We start from the raw sequence: 18,047 nt of genomic DNA, 5'->3' as shown, positions 1-18,047 counted from the left end.
CAGGGGCCCAAACACTTAGGCCATCTTCTGATGCTTTCCCTGGCACATTAGCAGGGAGCTGGATTGGAAGTGGAGCAGCTGGGACTTCAATCCATCTGGAATTCTGGTGCCGCAGGCAAATCATCGCAGCAGCCCCCCCCCCCCTTTTAAGGCAAAGTGACTGGGCTGGGGGAAGGAGGAGAGAGAGAGAGAGAGAGAGAGAGAGAGAGAGAGAGAGAGAGAGAGATTGAAATCTTCTATTCACTGGTTCACTCCCCAAATGGTTGTAACAGCCATGGCAGGGTCAAGTCAATGCCAGAAGCCCAGAACTTCTCCCAGGTCTCTCACATGGGTGGTAGGGACACAAGGACTTGGGCAATCATCAGCTCTTTCTGGGTGCACTAGCAAGGAGCTGGACCTTAAGTGGAGCAGAGAGGATTCGAACAGACCGTATTATGAGTGTAGACATCCCAAGAAGGTGGTTAACCTGCTGCACCACAACACCTACCCCATCATATTTCTTATTCATCAATTGTTATTAGCCCCTCCCCTCCCTTCCTCATCTCTCCCCTCCCCTCCCCTCCCCTCCTGTCCCCTCCTCTTACTCTTCTTTCTATAGCTAGGAAACTGGAAGGAGGTAGATCTGGAAATGGGTCAAAGGGGCTATCCTTTAGAAGTATAGATTTACTTTTATTATTTATTTGAAAGTCAGAGCTACACAGAGAGAGAAGGAGAGGCAGAGAGAGAGAGAGAGAGAGAGAGAGAGAGGTCTTCCATCCACTGGTTCACTCCCCAGTTGGCCACAATGGCCGGAGCTGCGCCGATCTGAAGACAGGAACTAGGAGCTTCTTCTAGGTCTCCTACGTGGGTGCAGGGACCCAAGGTCTTGGGCATATTCTATTGCTTTCCCAGGTTATAGCAGAGAGCTGGATTAGAAATGGACTGAGACTCAAACAAGCACCCATATGGGATGCGTCACTGCAGGTGGCGGCTTTACCCGCTATACAATAGCGCCGGTCCCAGGATTTTTTTTAAGAATGGCGTTTTTCTTCATATTAAGGACATTCTCTATATCCCATTTGTTAAGCATTTTTTGAAAGTATTTATTTATTTGAAAGAAAGAGTTATAGAGAGAGAGAAGGAGGGAGAGAAGTCGTCCATCTGCTGGTTCACTCCCCAGATGGCCGCAATGGCTGGGGCTGGACCAGACCAAAGCCAGGAACCAGGAGCTTCTTCCAGGTCTCCCACATGGGTACATGGGCCCAAAGTGTTCAGCCATCCTCTGCTACTTTCCCCAGGCACATTAGCAGGGAGCTGGATCAGAAGTGAAGCAGCTGGGACTCAAACTGATGCCCATATGGATGTCCATGCTGCAGGCTGTGGCTTTAACTTCTTGTGCCATGCGCAGGCCTCAGAGGTACAGGATTTTAATACCTTTTGTAACTATAGGATTTTATCATGCAAAAACGGAAGAACAATCCCAGTGGAGAAAATCTGTTTAACGTAAGAGAGGTGGGCAACATGTTCATGATATGAAATATTCCAGTTGAGTAGATTAACAAGAATTCAAGAGTAAAAGAGTAGTATGTAAGGGTAAAATAGTGAGATACAGCTTGATAACACTAGGTTAGCAATGCCATTTAGATAAAGATTTTCAAAAAAGCGTGAAAGGACATAAAAATTCCTGTATCATACAAATAATGAGTCACTCATTTACATTGAACCTGTAAAGATGTGGAAATTGAGGACATATATATAACTTAATAGTAGGAATGATGCTGATATCATGAACCTCAGGAGATGTGTGAAATTTTATATAACAAACTCTCTGTAATAGAACTGAATTCATAGCAACCATTTCCCCCTTTCAATCCCTTTTAATAGTTCGTTGTTATTTGGTAGAACATAGGACATACTGTTCTTTGTATAAACTATCTTCTTAGAGACAAAGCTAAATGCTCTAAATATGCTATACATTACATAGTGATTACTAACCTGAAAAAGAATTTTAATCATGTCACATTTAAATGCTCATTTATGTGCATCAGCTTGAAAGGGGAGCATCAGAGAGAGAGAGAGAGAGAGGGAGAGAGATATCCTCCATCCACTGGTTCACTCCTTAAATAGCCAGAACTGGGCCAGGCCAAAGACAGGAACCAGGAACTCCATCTGAGTCTCCCATGTGGGTGGCAGAAGTTCAAGCATTTGAGCCATCATCTGCTGCCTCCCCAGGATGCATTAGCAGGAAGCTGGATCATAAGTAGTGGCACTGGAACTTGAACCAGTACTGTTATGTGAGTTGCAGGCATCCCAAGTAGTAACTTAACCTGCTGTGCCATAATGCCTGCCCCTAAATGAATTTATTATGTGAAAATGTATTTATGCAGATATTAATGCTAAAAAGCTTCTATTCTTTCAGAAAGTTATGCAAAGTGACCCGTAAGCGAGAAGCATTGAAATGGTTTGCATCTAACATTGTGTGTGTGTGTATATATATATATATACACACACATATATACAATTTTATTTATTTTTAAAGATTTATTTATTTATTTGAAAGTCAGAGTTACACAGAGAGAGAAGGAGAGGCAGAGAGGAAGAGAGAGGTCTTCCATCTGCTAGCTCACTCCCCAATTGATTGCAACGGCGGCCAGAACTGCACTGATCTGAAGCCAGGAGCCAGGAGCTTCTTCCAGTTCTCCCACTAGTTTGCAGGGGCCCAAGGTCTTGGGCCATCTTCTACTGCTTTTCCAGGCCATAGCAGAGAGCTGGATCGAAAGTGGAGCAGCCGGGACTTGAACCGGCACCCATATGGAATGTTGGCACTGCAGGTGGCGGCTTTACCCACTATGCAATAACGCTGGCCTATATATATATTTATATATAAAATTTTAGACAGCAGTGAAAAGTCAATGATCATTATTTTGTTGTCTGTGGGCTCTTCAAAACGTTCATGGAAAATACATGTTATAAAAAAACTATGCATGTATTTTGGATTTTTTTCTCACCAAAATAAATGTATCATTTTAATCCATTTCCATGAACTTTTTGAAGCACCTTCATATATTGAAGACAATTTGTATACTTGAATTATCCATACCGAACGCCCAAGGATGACTGTCCGGTTCTGGACCAATTTTCCCCACCTACTATGCATCTAGTCCTGTAGTGTGGGCAAAGCACAGAACTTCTGGGTTCTCATCTCTCAATCACAGTCAATAATACCACCACTTACATGTTTCTTATGAGACCTGAATTATTATAAAGTAATTACTTTTTGCCTTTCCTGAGAAGTGATTGATTGCTTGACAGACATAATAGTTTTAGATGCTTTTGGCATCTGTATGGGCCGTCAGCTTCCACAATTAGGTTTCACAATGATCACGCATGGTCAGGTACCAATAAGAAGAGATTTTTCATGCATTTACCAGTGCCCTCAGATGGTTACTGGGAGTCTGTCAAAAAAGACCCAAGGGGGCCTGGCACTGTGGTTTAGTGGGTAAAGCTGCTGCCTGCAGTGCCAGCATTCCGTATGGACCTTGGTTCAAGTTCCAGCTGCTCCACTTCCAATCCAGCTCTCTGTTATGGCCTGGGAAAGCAGTGGAAGATGGCCCAAATCCTTGGGCCCCTGCACCCATGTGGGAGAACCAGAAGAAGCTCCAGCCTCCTGGCTCTGAATCTGAGCAGCTCCAGCTGTTGCAGCCATCTGGGGAGTGAACCAGCGTATGGAAGACCTCTCTCTCTCCCTCTCTGCCTCTCTGTCACTCTGCCTTTCAAATAAATAAATATTAAAGAAAAAGACTCAAGGAATAAATGAAGAGTAAGATCATGCATCATCCCCAAATTTACCAAGTAATAAGGAAATTGGTTTCAGAATTTTCTTTGTCAAGAAAGCAAGCCCAGATATTGACTACCATCACTGAGGAGCTAAGTAAGGCCTCAGCTAGCTGGTTTTGAGCATTACAAGGAGTCGTCTTGGCTCATCTACTCACAAAATCCTTTATGCACAAATTTGGCTGACCGGGTTTATAAAATCCATGAACTATTGTTAATCATGGTTAACACCAGTTTTCAAGTTTATCAGTCTCATTACATTTTGTATTCATGCAGGGATTAAACCTTTGCACCATTTGGTTAATATTAAACAGTTTTCTATTTACACAAGATATAAAATGTGATAATTAATTTGTACCCTTGTGATGAATTATATGCTACATTAATTGGGTCTCATACATGAGAAAGATAGGTGGGTCTTGTGGTACAGCAGTTTAAGTCTCCATTGAGATACCCACATGCCACATCATAATGTTTGGTTCTAGTCCTGCGTCCTCCACCTGTTCTCTGGTTTCCTGCTAATACAAGTGGGGGTAAGTGATGGCCCAGTCTTTGGGCCATTTCCACCCACATGGATGACCTGGATGGAGAACCTGGCTCCTAGATTTAACCTAGCCTCAGCTGGTTATTGCAGGCATTTGGAGAGTGAACCAGGGGATAGAAGGTGTTTTTCTTCTTGTCAGTCCCCCTTTCAAATAAATAAATAGATTTTAAAGAGATAACAGTATAGCAACTCATGAGCAATCAGATATGTTGTAGTAAGACTCATGAACAATCAACAGCACAGCTCCCTTGAGAAGATGAATGGTGAATATAGAATCAGAGAGTTACCAGCAATACTATTTGTTTTTAGTGTAATCTAATAGATATTCTATCACCTTTACCTGTTGTAACAACTACTGTCAACACTATTTGAAACAAAACAATAATTCTACTTGGAAAAAATGAATAAAGGGTGAAATAACCACTCTATAGAAGCTAAAAATCTTTTAGCAGTATTTGTACCATTAAAAGCCTATGAGACTTTGGGCAATCATTCAACTGTGTTGGCACTTGCTTTCTCCATCAATCAAATGAGTAGCTGAATTATGGTCAGAAGAGTTTGATTTCATTTACTTTATTGTTTTTGAAGCTTTTCTCTTAGCAATTTTCAAATGAAATTTAGGAAGAAGCTCAATATAGAAAAGCACAAATAGGAGATATTATTCATGGGTATTCATCAAAGATGAAAATTTGAGATTGATTGCAAAGTGAACCGATGAGAACCAATGAGAGTCCTTTGACAGAAAGAATTGAGTGCTATGGGTGAGAGTTGCAATCTTCTTATTAATCCCAGCATCTAGCTTTCTTCCTACCTTCCTTCCTCCATTCTTTCCTCCCTCCTTCCATCTCCATTTCTTTCAAAGTCAGACAGAGAGAGATTTTTCTAAATACCCACAATAACCAAAGCTGGGTCCGGCACAATTTGGGAGCTGAGAATTTAATCTGAGTCTTCAATCTGGAAATGGACATCAGAAGTTCAATCCAGGACCCAACTACTTGAGCCATCACTGCTTCCTCCCAGGATATTCGTTAGCCAGAAGCTGGAATCCAGAGCAGAGCCAGGACTTGCACTCAGGCACACTGATACAGGATGCAGGCATCCCAGGCAGTGTTTCAAACACTGTGCCAAAGACCTGCCCCTATATCTGTATTCATTTGCAGAATTCCTTGTAGGCAGAAACCTGTTAATGGAGATACTAAGGCAAATCTGCTTTTCGACAGAAGCTGAGTGCATTCGTCTGAGTCCTGTCTGGTGGTTGCCCATGCCTCAGGAACAGGCTTAAACTTCTCTGAACAAGGAGAGACCTCTGAACCTCTGCTTTGCCCTTCAGGAGAACAGAGATTGAAATGTCCAGATGAAATCATGGGAGAAGATGTGGTTCTTCAGTGGCTCATCAGGTCCACTGAGGAGAGAACAGTTTTCTAGTGAGATGTGCAGGTGTGTGTTGTGAGCCCCATCAGTAACTACCATCAGTAATGCTTTCATGGCTCCTGAGCACATATGTTTGAGTGAATTTCCTTGGAGAGATTAATGAAGGTGAATGGTTCACTCAGATTCCAGAGCCAGATATACAATACAGGCAGGCTGTCATCTGGGCATGCATAAGTAATGTATTTGGTTTGTTTCTCATTATTTTAGTATGCTGCCTCTCTAGAACAGGTTCCATGTAAATTATACTGAACACGAATTGTCAAGATTTATTTATTTAAAAGGCAGAGCAACAATGAGAGAGAGAGAGAGAGAGAGAGAGAGAGAGAGAAATAGCAATACAGATTTCCATCTGTTGATTCACTCTCCAAATGGTTGAAAAAAGCAGGTCTAGGCCAGGTCAAAGCCAGGAGGCAGGAGCCACCCAGACCTCCCACAGGGACAACAGGGGCCCAAGTATTTAAGACATCTTCCTTTGCCTCCCTGGTTGTATTTGCAGGAGCTGGATCAGAAGCAGAGCAGCTGGGACTTGATGGGATCCCACAATATAGAGCACAGCGGTCCCAAGCAGCAGCTTATCTCACTGAACCCCAGTGCCAGCCCCTCTCTCTCATTCTAAAGATAAAGTCAAAATCACTATAACAGGGCCAGCACTGCAGTGCAGAGGGTTACGCCAATGCTGGTTAAGCCAGCATCCCATATGGACACCCAGCTGCTCCACTTCCAACCCAGCTACCTGATGGTGCACCTGGGAAAGTAGCAGAAGATGGCCCAAATGCTTGGGTTCCTGTCACCCATATGGCAGATCCAGATGGAGTTCCAGCTCCTATCTTCTTTCTGGCCCAGCTCTGCCTGTTGGGGCCATTTGAGGAGTGAACCACCAGATGGGAAATCTCTTTCTCTCTGTCTCTCTTTCTCTCTGTGTGTACCTCTGTCTTTCAAATAAATAAATAAATCTTCTAAAAAAAAGTCATATGTGAACATGGAATGTATTTGTGTAAAGCAAAATCATTTACGTGTTATTAAAATATTAGCAAGATAATGAAGATAATACAATTGTGTTATAAGGGAGACTTTAGCTAATGTGCTTATTTATTTACTTATTTATTTTTTGACAGGCAGAGTGGACAGTGAGAGAGAGAGACAGAGAGAAAGGTCTTCCTTTACCGTTAGTTCACCCTCCAATGGCTGCTGCGGCCTGCCCACTGCGGCTGGCACACAGTGCTGATCTGAAGCCAGGAGCCAGGAGCTTCTCCTAGTCTCCCATGTGGGTGCAGGGCCCAAGGACTTTGGCCATCCTCCACTGCACTCCCAGGCCACAGCAGAGAGCTGGCCTGGAAGAGGGGCAACCAGGACAGAATCCAGCGTCCCAACCGGGACTAGAACCCAGTATGCCAGTGCCACAGGTGGAGGATTAGCCTATTGAGCCACAGCGCTGGCCTAATGTGCTTATTTATTATAAAGTAATTGTGGTAATTTATTTAATTTGATACACTTGAAGCATTTTGCCCAAAATAAACAATGACTTTTAGGATGCTAAAATAAATTCTGGAGCCAATTACTCAAATTACCTTAGAAAAGTTCACATTTTTTTTAACTTTTATTTAATGAATATAAATTTCCAAAGTACAGAATATGGATTACAATGGCTTCCCCCCATAACGTCCCTCCCACCCGCAACCCTCCCCTTTCCCACTCCCTCTCCCCTTCCATTCACATCAAGATTCATTTTCAATTCTCTTTAGATACAGAAGATCAGTTTAGCATATATTAAGTAAAGATTTCAACAGTTTGCACCCACATAGAAACACAAAGTGAAAAATACTGTTTGAGTACTAGTTATAGCATTAAATCACAATGTACAGCACATTAAGGACAGAGATCCTACATGAGGAGTAAGTGCACAGTGACTCCTGTTGTTGACTTAACAAATTGACACTCTTGTTTATGGCCTCAGTAATCACCTAGGCTCTTGTCATGAGCTGCCAAGGCTATGGAAGCCCCCTGAGTTCACTGACTCTGATCATTTTGAGACAAGGCCATGGTCAAAGTGGAAGTTCTCTCCTCCCTTCAGAGAAAGGTACCTCCTTCTTTGATGACCCATTCTTTCCACTGGGATCTCACTCGTGGAGATCTTTCATTTAGGTTTTTTAGAAAAGTTCACATTTTAAATACTGAGCCTACTTAAGTGTATAAATTATATGTCATTTACAATATTTTGAAATGCATCTTCTTTACAATTAATACTTTTCTGTATAACATAAATAAGTCTTTGGAAAACAGTGATCAATTATTAATTTTAAGGAATGTTTTACTAAGGAAATAGTTGCTGTAAGAAATAATACCCCTCAAAAAATAGCTCCTCTACTTAGTACTACAGTGCTTCCTAGTAGAGCATTATCTCAGAAGATGAGAACATGCTGCTATTGTGTGAGCTGAATCTATGTGTTTTTTTTTGTTTTTGTTTTTTTGTTTTTTAAGATTTGTTCCTTGGCCGGCGCCATGGCTCACTAGGTTAATCCTCTGCCTTGCGGCGCTGGCACACCGGGTTCTAGTCCCAGTCAGGGCGCCGGATTCTGTCCCGGTTGCCCCTACGCGGTGCGCCGGCCGCAGCGCGCCAGCCATGGCGGCCATTGGAGGGTGAACCAATGGAAAAAGGAAGACCTTTCTCTCTGTATCTCTCTCTCACTGTCCACTCTGCCTGTCAAAAAAATAAAAAATAAAAACAATAAAAAAAAGATTTGTTCCTTTATTTTGAAATTCAGAGAGAGAGAGAGAGGGAAAAGAGGGAGAGAGGGAGAGTGGGAGAGAGAGAGAGAGAGAGAGAGAATCTTCCATCTGCTGGTTCACTTCCCAAATGGTTGCAACGGCTGGGGATGAGCCAGGCAGAAGCCAAGAGCCGGGAGCTTCTTGTGGGTCTCTCACAAGGGTGAAGACGCCCAAGTTCTTGGGCCATCTTCCACTGCTTTCCCAGGCATATTAGCAAGAAACTGGATCAGAAGTAGAGCAGCCAGGACATGAACTGGTGCCCATATGGGATGCTGGCGCTGCAGCCAGCTGCTTTACCTGTAGCCACAGTGCTAGCCCCTATGAAGAACAGTTTTACCTGCTATGCCTGGCGTTTGATTAAACATTGTAAAAGTTCTTGTGTGATTAGTTTAGTTTTTTTTTTTTTAAGGTACAAACCCAGATTTGTGTTAAAAAAGAAAAAAGCTGCTGAAAACTGGCAAACTTTCTAATAAATGATATATTTTTAAGATTCTAATAAACATGTAATAAAATGGCAAATTATTTATTACAATTTCTATTCTAAATTCAGTAGCCTGATAGGACAAGTTGATGGCACCAACAAATATATTAAGGGACTTTAATATATATTAGCTAAAATGACTCTTTATTTTGGATCAAAAGTAAACATGAATAAAATTTACTTATTATTTGAAAGGAAGAGTTACAGATAGGGAATCTTCCATTCACTGGTCCACTTTCTAAATGGCTATAAAGGCCTGGGTTGGACAAGGTTGAAACCACGAGCCAGGAACTCCATCTGAGTTTCCCACGTGGGTGCAGGGGTCCAAGCTCTTGGGCTATCTTCCACTGCTTTCCCAAGCACACTAGGGAGAAATTGGATCAGTAGTGGAACGGTTGGGACTGGAACTGGCACTCAGGAATATGATGCTGGTTTTGCAAATGGTGACTTAACCTAGTGCACCAAAACACCGGCCCCATGAATACAATTTTCAAGAATAAATTTTAGGGTCTGTGGCATAATTGTGGTATAGTGGGTAAAGCCACAGTTTGCAGTGCCAGCATCCCATAAGGGCACCAGTTCTAGCCCTGGCTGTTCTACTTCCAATTCAGCTCCCTGCTGATGTGCCTGAGAAAGCAGTAGAAGACGGCCCAAGTACTTGGTCCCTTGCACCCCCATGGGAGACAGAAGAAGCTCCTGGCCCCTGGCTTCTGGTGGGCCCACCTCCAGCCGTTGTGGCCTTTTGGAGAGCAAACCAGTGATGGAAGATTCTGTCTCTCTATAACTCTATTTTAAATTTTTAAATATTTTAAAAAATAATAAATTTTAATAAAAAATTTATAGAAACCTTGAAGCATCTTCAGGGATCCCTTAGGATTTGAAAGACACAACTTTAAATCTATGGTAACAGATGCACCCCAAAGCCTCCTCAGGGTTGCCTTTGCTAAATCTCTTGCTGGGAGTGAGTGCAGGAGGGAGGTGCTTTCCTTAGGATTCTTTTATTTATTTATTTATTTATTTACTTATTTATTATTTATTTGAAAGTCAGAGTTACACACAGAGAGGAGAGGCAGAGAGAGAGAAAGACAGAGGTCCTCCATCTGACGGTTCACTCCCTAATTGGCTGCAATGGCCAGAGCCACACCAAACCGAAGCCAGGAGCCAGGAGCTTCCTCCAGGTCTCCTACAGAGGTTCCCGGGGCCCAAGGACCTGGGCCATCTTCCACTGCTTCCCCAGACCATAGCAGAGAGCTGGATCAGAAACGGAGCAGCCAGGTCTCGAACCGGTGCCCATGTGGGATGACGGCGCTTCAGGCCAGGGCGTTAACCCGCTGTGCCACAGCGCCAGCTCCTTCCTTAGGATTCTAGGTATTACTCTCCCTCAAAGCACAGAAGAAAACATGGAAAAATGACGGTAGTGTTTAATCATATTCTGCTTCAATAAACTTAAAAATTAAAAATCAAATTTGACTGGACCTGATAATATCTCTTCTGGACTTATATTTTCTCAAGAATAATGTTAAAATTTTTGACAGAAGCCCTCATGATTGTACCCTTAATTTTTTAGTGTTTTCAAAGCCATTTATAAAGTCATCCTTCCTTAAGAAAACACTCACGCCGTCTCTCACTTGGCTGTTACAGTAACCTCTGATTTCAGAGCTCTGATGCATAAAGTGGATGTTTGCTGCCCTGAGATCTTGCTCAGGGTCAGGGTCACTGGAGGAAGAAAGAGGAGGATGCTTCTTTGTGATGTTAATTAAGCTTGTATTAATCTTAAGTGGCACTCTGTGGGGGAGAATATTAATAAATTTGTGTCTGAAATTCTCTTAATAGATTATACATCACTTTTTCTTTATTTGACAGGTAGAGTTAGACAGTGAGAGAGAGACAGAGAGAAAGGTCTTCCTTCCATTGGTTCACCCCCCAAATGGCCACTATAGCTGGCGAGCTGCGCCGATCCGAAGCCAGGAGCCAGGAGCCAGGTGCTTCCTCTTGGTCTCCTATGCGGGTGCAGGGGCCCAAGCACTTGGGCCATCCTCCACTGCCTTCCCGGGCCACAGTAGAGAGATGTACTGGATGAAGAGCAACCGGGACTAAAACCCGGCGCCCATATGGGATGCCGGTGCCCTAGGCAGGGGATTAACCAAGTGAGCCATGGCACTGGCCCCACATCACCTTTTCAAGGGCCCTCCTCACCTGGTATTTTTCCAGGGTGGGATTACCTGGTATTTCGCACATCCCCTCTGATGGCAGAGTTTGATCACAGCTTGTTTCTCTGGCTCCAACCCCACCTGGAGACCTCCCTACCGACTACCACCACCACCTGGAAATCAGGTGTGTGTTTTGTTCTTTACATGATGCCATTTCTGCCAGTTTGGACTTAGCAGAGAAGGCTAAGGACTTAACTGTGCTGTTGCATGATTCTGCATGGAAGAAGTAACCCAAACAATGGCACTGCAGTTTTTCTGAAGGCTAAGAGTAATGGAAAAGAGAATTTGTGGTTATATTGATAACAATGTAGCCATTGCAAAGAGAAATTTAGAGCTACCCAAAACTGTAAAAATATATGCAACTAGTCCACACAGCAGACTCAGAATGACAATTGCTTTAATTAGCACTCTGACCTCAGAATCAGCCCTTAAGTCTTTCTGGTCTGGCTGAAAATCCCATGAGAGCACTTCAGGCATGGGAAACCATGTTCTACATGAAGGATCTTTGTGAGTGAGACCCCTATGGAAGGAAGTAGCCATCAAAGAAGGAGGTACTTTTCTCTAAAGAGAGGAGAGAACTTCCACTTTGCTTATGGCCTTGTCCAAATACTGAGTTTGTGGACTCAAAAGGCTTCCATAGCCTAGGCAACTCATGTCAAGAGTCTTGGGTGGTCACTGACATCATACATAAGAGTGTTATTTGTTAAATTTACAACAGGAGTCACTGTGCACTAACTCCCCATGCAGGACTTCTGTCCTCAGTGAATTGTATTATGAGAGTTAACTGTAAAACTAGTTCTCAAACAGTTTTGTGTGTGTGTGTACATGTGTGTGCAAACTGTTGAAATATTTACTTAGTATAGAGTTCATCTTCTGTGTATAAAGTTAATTGAAAATGAATCTTGCCGGCGCTGTGGCTCAATAGGCTAATCCTCTGCCTGCGGTGCTGGCACCCCAGGTTCTAGTCCCGGTTGGGGCACCGGATTCTGTCCTGGTTGCCCCTCTTCCAGGCCAGCTCTCTGCTGTGGCCCAGAAGTGCAGTGGAGGATGGCCCAAGTCCTTGGGTCCTGCACCCACATGGGAGACCAGGAGAAGCACCTGGGTCCTGCCTTTGGATCAGCGCGGTGCGCCGGCCGCAGTACGCCGGCTGCGGCAGCCATTGGAGGGTGAACCAATGGCAAAGGAAGACCTTTCTCTCTGTCTCTCTCTCTCACTGTCCACTCTGCCTGTCAAAAAAAAAAAAAAAAAAGAAAGAAAGAAAGAAAGAAAGAAATGTGAGAACTGAGACCATCCATATTTCTGAAACACTGGCAATGGAGATGCATTGTCCACTCTGCCTGTTAAAAAAAAAAAATGAATCTTAATGGAGAACGGGACTGGGAAGGGGAAAGGGAGGAGGAGGAGGAGTGGGAGTGTAGGTGAGAGGGCAGTAATGGTGGGAAGAATAACTATATTCCTAAAGTTGAACTTATGAATTTCTATTCCTTAAAAATTTTTTTAAAAAGTATATGCAACTATACTTCAAGCAGCTTATCCTGTAGAAATATCAGCACATACATAGCATACAAACTAATTTGTTTCAGCATTATATACAATTGCAATTATATACAATTGCACTATGGAGGATTTTATGTATCACCTGAGCAGGTAGGAGACTGATCACTACTGTTGCTTTAGATCATTCAGGTTTTCAGATTGCTTATTGAAAAATCAAAACAAAGTGTGTGTTAGACATCGCTATGAAAAATTCTCTGAGAATGCCTCACTTCCGACCTATTGGTTCCTCCACTTCCCCACAATCTCTCCTTCTCTGGTTCTCCACTTGTTCTAGCTCCTCACATCTCCTCACATCCAATATAACAAGTGTCTTACCTTTTCTCTTCCAAATTATATATATCTTGTCAAAACTCCATCTGTTATTTCATAACAGTTTGGTCTCTCTTTGCCTCACTCTCATATATCCAGAACATTCCAAGGATTAAATCCTTTCTCAAACCAAAGATTAGCAAATAGTGTCAACAGTTATGCAAACGAGAGTTCACTGACCTGCCTTTGAGAAGCAACAAACTCAGAGGTAGCAAAACAGTCATTATTCTCTTGGTTGCCCAATGAAAAAGCTGCATATGTTTAGGTTGTGAGAGCTCTAATTATTCCTCTCAGAGAACACATGTTAGTGCCCCAGTATATACTAGGCACCAGTAAAACACTTCCCCAAAGATTAAATTGCATTCCCCATTGACCTCCTTCTTGAGTTGATTATTAGTCACTTATCTGCTTGGTTGCTGACTTATAGCTAACCTCATTACATAACAACTTACCATATGATTTCCAGGTGCTATGGAAAGAGAGGAGCAAGAAACAAGCATTGCCTGGGAAGGGATTTGGGGAAGGCTTGCATCAAACTTGAACACAGACTTAAAAATAGACAGTATTAACTTCAAGCTTGGTGACAGAAGGTATATGAAGTGCACTGACACCTTGCCTTGGTTAGTGTCCTAGCAAGTCTGCATTGGTTACTACTACCTCTTCACAGTGAAGACAGTGGAGGGGCTGGCACTGTGGCTCAGTGTGTTAAACCGGTGCCTGCAGTGCCCGCATCTGCATCTGGTTTGTGTCCTGGCTGCTCCACTTGCAATCCAGCTTCCTGCTAATGTGCCTGAGGAAAGCATCTCAAGATGGCCCAGGTCCTTTCAGCCCTGCACCCACCTGGGAGAACTGGATGAAGCCTCTGGCTCCTGGCTTCACCCCTAGCTCAGCCCTAGCTGATGTGGCCATCTGGGGAGTGAACCAGTGGATAGAAGATTTATTTCTGTCTCTCCCTCTGCCTTGCAAATAAATAAATAAATCTTAAAAAAAAAAAAAAAAAAGAACTTAAGCAGAGCTAAGAGGGGCCTGACAGAGGTGAGCTTCAGACTCATCCTGTACATAACCACAGCTACCATGTGCAATCTCCCCTTCTAAGGACACTAGGGAGGAAGGCTTCAAGAGGACAACCACATGCCTTCAAGGGTGACTTGCGCAGGGAACATTTATTCTCACAAAAAAAGGAACAGAGAGCAGCAGTCTTCAGACTGGAATGCATCCTCTACACCCTCTCTTCACAGTGCTCACCTCCAGCTCCTCCCAATTTTCTGTGTGCCTGCGCTTTTCCTTCCTGGCTTAGAACAAACATTTTATTTTGCTACTTTTTAAAGAGAGAGGTGTAAAATAAAGAAAGGAAGTATTGCTGTGCCTGAGTGAATGCTGACAGAGGAGCACCACACACTGATAAGCTTCCGAGAGTCCTTTGTGTGGAGAGTGGGTTCAAGCCCTAAAGAACTCTTGACCCCGAAGCTCAAAGCAACAGAGTTTGTTTATAAAGGCAAGAACCACAAGGAGGGGAGCAGGAATACATGGTTGCTAGGGTCAAACTGACCTAAAGCATTTGCAAAACTAATACCAATTACAACCTTGACTTTAGTCCAGGTACTAAATCATATGTGGGACATAGACAAATTGTAATCTTAACATTCATCCAGGTGTAGCCTGTTTTAAGCTTGAGTGATCATGCTACGGAATTCCTATGTTCTGCCAAGTGGGGTGTATGATACTGTTATTTTCTTAGTTTTAGACCATAGTTAGTTTCAGATCAGTCTCACAGTGGAGGGGTGTTTTCTCAAGATGGAGTCTTGGGTGCCCTAAAATGGAGTCCCTACTAGCAGGGTGTCACTTCAGTATGACACTGGTCAATGGGTGAGGAGGGACAATTTTGAACTGTGTGGAGTTGTTGTGTCTTTTCAGTATCTTGAAATATCACTGTACTCTAACAGCAGTGCAAAAGCAATTACATTTTTAAAAATTCATGATTCATGCACATAACTGAGGAATCAGAACCAAGCTTGAAATTCTAAATAGTATAACTGAATTTCTTGTAGAATTGTCTTAAAAATTCCCCTTCTGTTCTGTAAATTGTTGGTAGCCATGGGGACTTGTAGGAAGCACAAGGCACAGAAAGCTACAGATGAAAACTAGGTGGGAGGAAGTGGGAGGGGCAGAAGGGCTCAGAGGAGGGCATTCTGTGGGGCTTCCACTACTGAGCAAGGGCTGCTTCTTGTTTCTCTCTTCTGACAAACTAGGGTTAGTGTCTCGGGGTCTCAGGCTTGCATTTTATATTATATATTATATATTATTATATGTTAAATATATTTTTGAGTATTTTCTAATGTTTGAACAGGCGATCTACAGACTTTGAAAAGAAAATTAGCCCTGACCTTAACTTCATAATCCATTAATTCAGATGATGGATCAAGCAAGAAACAAATAGTCTGAAGGAAAATTGTTAAGAAAAAAATTGATATTAGTTATTACTTCCAGAATCACATTTGAGACATATGATGCTAAATAAAGGATGTTCTCTAGCAGGAAAAGTGCTTTGGCATTAGATGTTTATCCAGATCTTGTTATTGTGTGGCTGATATCTTGCATCATAGATATAGGATCTGAGGAGTGTGGTTATTAATATACACAAGTGGACTAGATATTAGATCATGCTAGAATGTGTGCTGGACTAACCTTAAGATCCAGAGCAAAATAAGAAATGGGGGATGACAGAAAGTTACATTTTAGAATGCCTTGGAAATCTGATGCTCATGTGCCACTCCATCTCTCTCTATTCATGTCTGGTATTTTAATGTAGGTAATTATTAACAAATCAACTTTCCTTAAGGGGAACTTCAATGAATTTTTTTTAAAAGCTAATTACTTCTCCCATTTTAAGGACTCAATTACAGTGTATTCTCTCACACAAGAGTACTTCAAAATGCTTGTGGAAAATACAATTAAAATGCAAGTTTATTTTGTTGAAACATGATTTGAAATACATGCGAGATACTCAGAAAGTTTGTGAAAAATGAGTATTATGAAAAAAATACACATGAATTTCAAAATTTCTTTGTACCACAATAAATTTATGTTGATTCAACTTTCTACAAATTTTTTAAGTCCCTTCACACAGTCTCAAGTGCATTTACTACTTCTTAGTTTCTTCTTCAGTAACAAGGATGTTGTGTTGCACAGAAATGCTCAGCTACTGCTTACCTAGTTAATGTGCTACTCTCATAGGCTAAGTGAACTGCACAAATGCCTCTGGGGCAGCACACCTTTGTTCTCCTTCTAACTGTATGTCCGTTGTGTGTTTTCATCCTGACATTGGAAATCGGGTTTCCCTAACAACAATAGAACACAGCATCTCTGTTCAGGAGCAATTTCAAGTTGTCTTCATTTCCATTTTGTACGATCAGATGTTCTGGTTTTTTCCCTTTTTATCCCTCTACTGGCAAGAGATTATTTGAAGTTAAGTGTTTTAAGATTTATTTATTTATTTGAAAGTCAGAGGGAGAGAGACAGAGAGGGAGATCTTTTGTCTGCTGGTTCACTCCCTAGATGGTCACAATGGCACAAGGTGGGCCAGATTGAAGCCAGGAGCCAGGAGCTTCATCTGGGTCTCCCACATGGGTGCGGGGGCCCAAGCACTTGGGCCATCTTCTGCTATTTTTCCCAGGCCATTAACAGGGAGCTGGATCATAGATGGAGCACCCAGGACCCAAACTAGCACCCATATGAGATGCTGGCCTCGCAGACTGCCGCTTTAATCATTATGCCACAATGCCAGCCCTTAAGTTAAGTGTTTTTTTTTGTTTGTTTGTTTGTTTTTGTTTTTTTATGACAGGCAGAGTTAGACAGTGAGAGAGAGACAGAGAGAAAGGTCTTCCTTTTCTGTAGGTTCACCCCCCAAATGGCCACTACAGCTGGCGAGCTGCGCCGATCTGAAGCCAGGAGCCAGGTGCTTCCTCCTGGTCTCCCATGGGGTGCAGGGCCCAAGGACTTGGGTCATCCTCCACTGCCTTCCCAGGCCACAGTAGAGAGCTGGCCTGGAAGAGGATCAACCGGGACAGAACCGGCGCCCGACCGGGACTAGAACCCGGGGTGCCAGTGCCACAGGCGGAGGATTAGCCTTGTGAGCCGTGTTTTTAAAGCAGTGTTCTCAGTTTTATTCTGAAGCCTATAAGTAACAAAAATCTGTGACAACAGCTGCATTTTTGCCACTATATTCATGCATATGTGTATTCACAGGGTAAAGTTGATCCAGTGAATTCTTGGACAAAGCTGTAGTCCAGTATATACATGCTTCCTTGGCTGGTGAGGATAAAAGTCATCTGACTGCCTTTTGGCAGGCAGGTAAAGATTCCACGCTATGCTTTAAATTATTTTCTTGTTCTGATTCCTGTTAGTATTTATTTCAGTCCTTTTCTTTGTACTATGAGGTTATTTCTAATAACCACCAGTGTTATTCCCATCATCAGGCAACTGGAAGCCCAGAAGTGAGGATTCTTTGCTCTCTTTTGGAATTGCTAGATGTTTAGTTAACTCAATTTCTCACTTCAACTGTTGCTACTGTTAGAAAGTGGTGTTTAGCAGGTGAGTGATGATCTACCCTCTCTATTGAGAAAAGGGATCATGACTGAGAAAACATGAGCATAGAGAAATAATGAAAGGATTATTTGGGCATCACTAATTCTTGAATAAAGTCATAAAGATTCTTGGAGCTGGCACTATAGTGTAGTGGGCTAAGCTTCCACTTCCAGTGCCAGCATCCCGGATGGACACCACTTCGAGTCCTGGTTGTTCCACTTCAGATCCAGCTCCTGCTGGGGGCCTAAGAAAGCAGTAGAAAATGGCCCACATGCTTGGGCACCGGCACCCATGTGGGAGACCTGGAGGAAGCTCCTGGCTCCTGGCTTTGGATCAGCCCAGCTCTGGTCAT

This window comes from Oryctolagus cuniculus, chromosome 16 (assembly GCF_964237555.1).
Source record: "Oryctolagus cuniculus chromosome 16, mOryCun1.1, whole genome shotgun sequence".
Lineage (NCBI taxonomy): Eukaryota > Metazoa > Chordata > Mammalia > Lagomorpha > Leporidae > Oryctolagus > Oryctolagus cuniculus.
Note: the sequence above shows the minus strand (reverse complement) of the source record.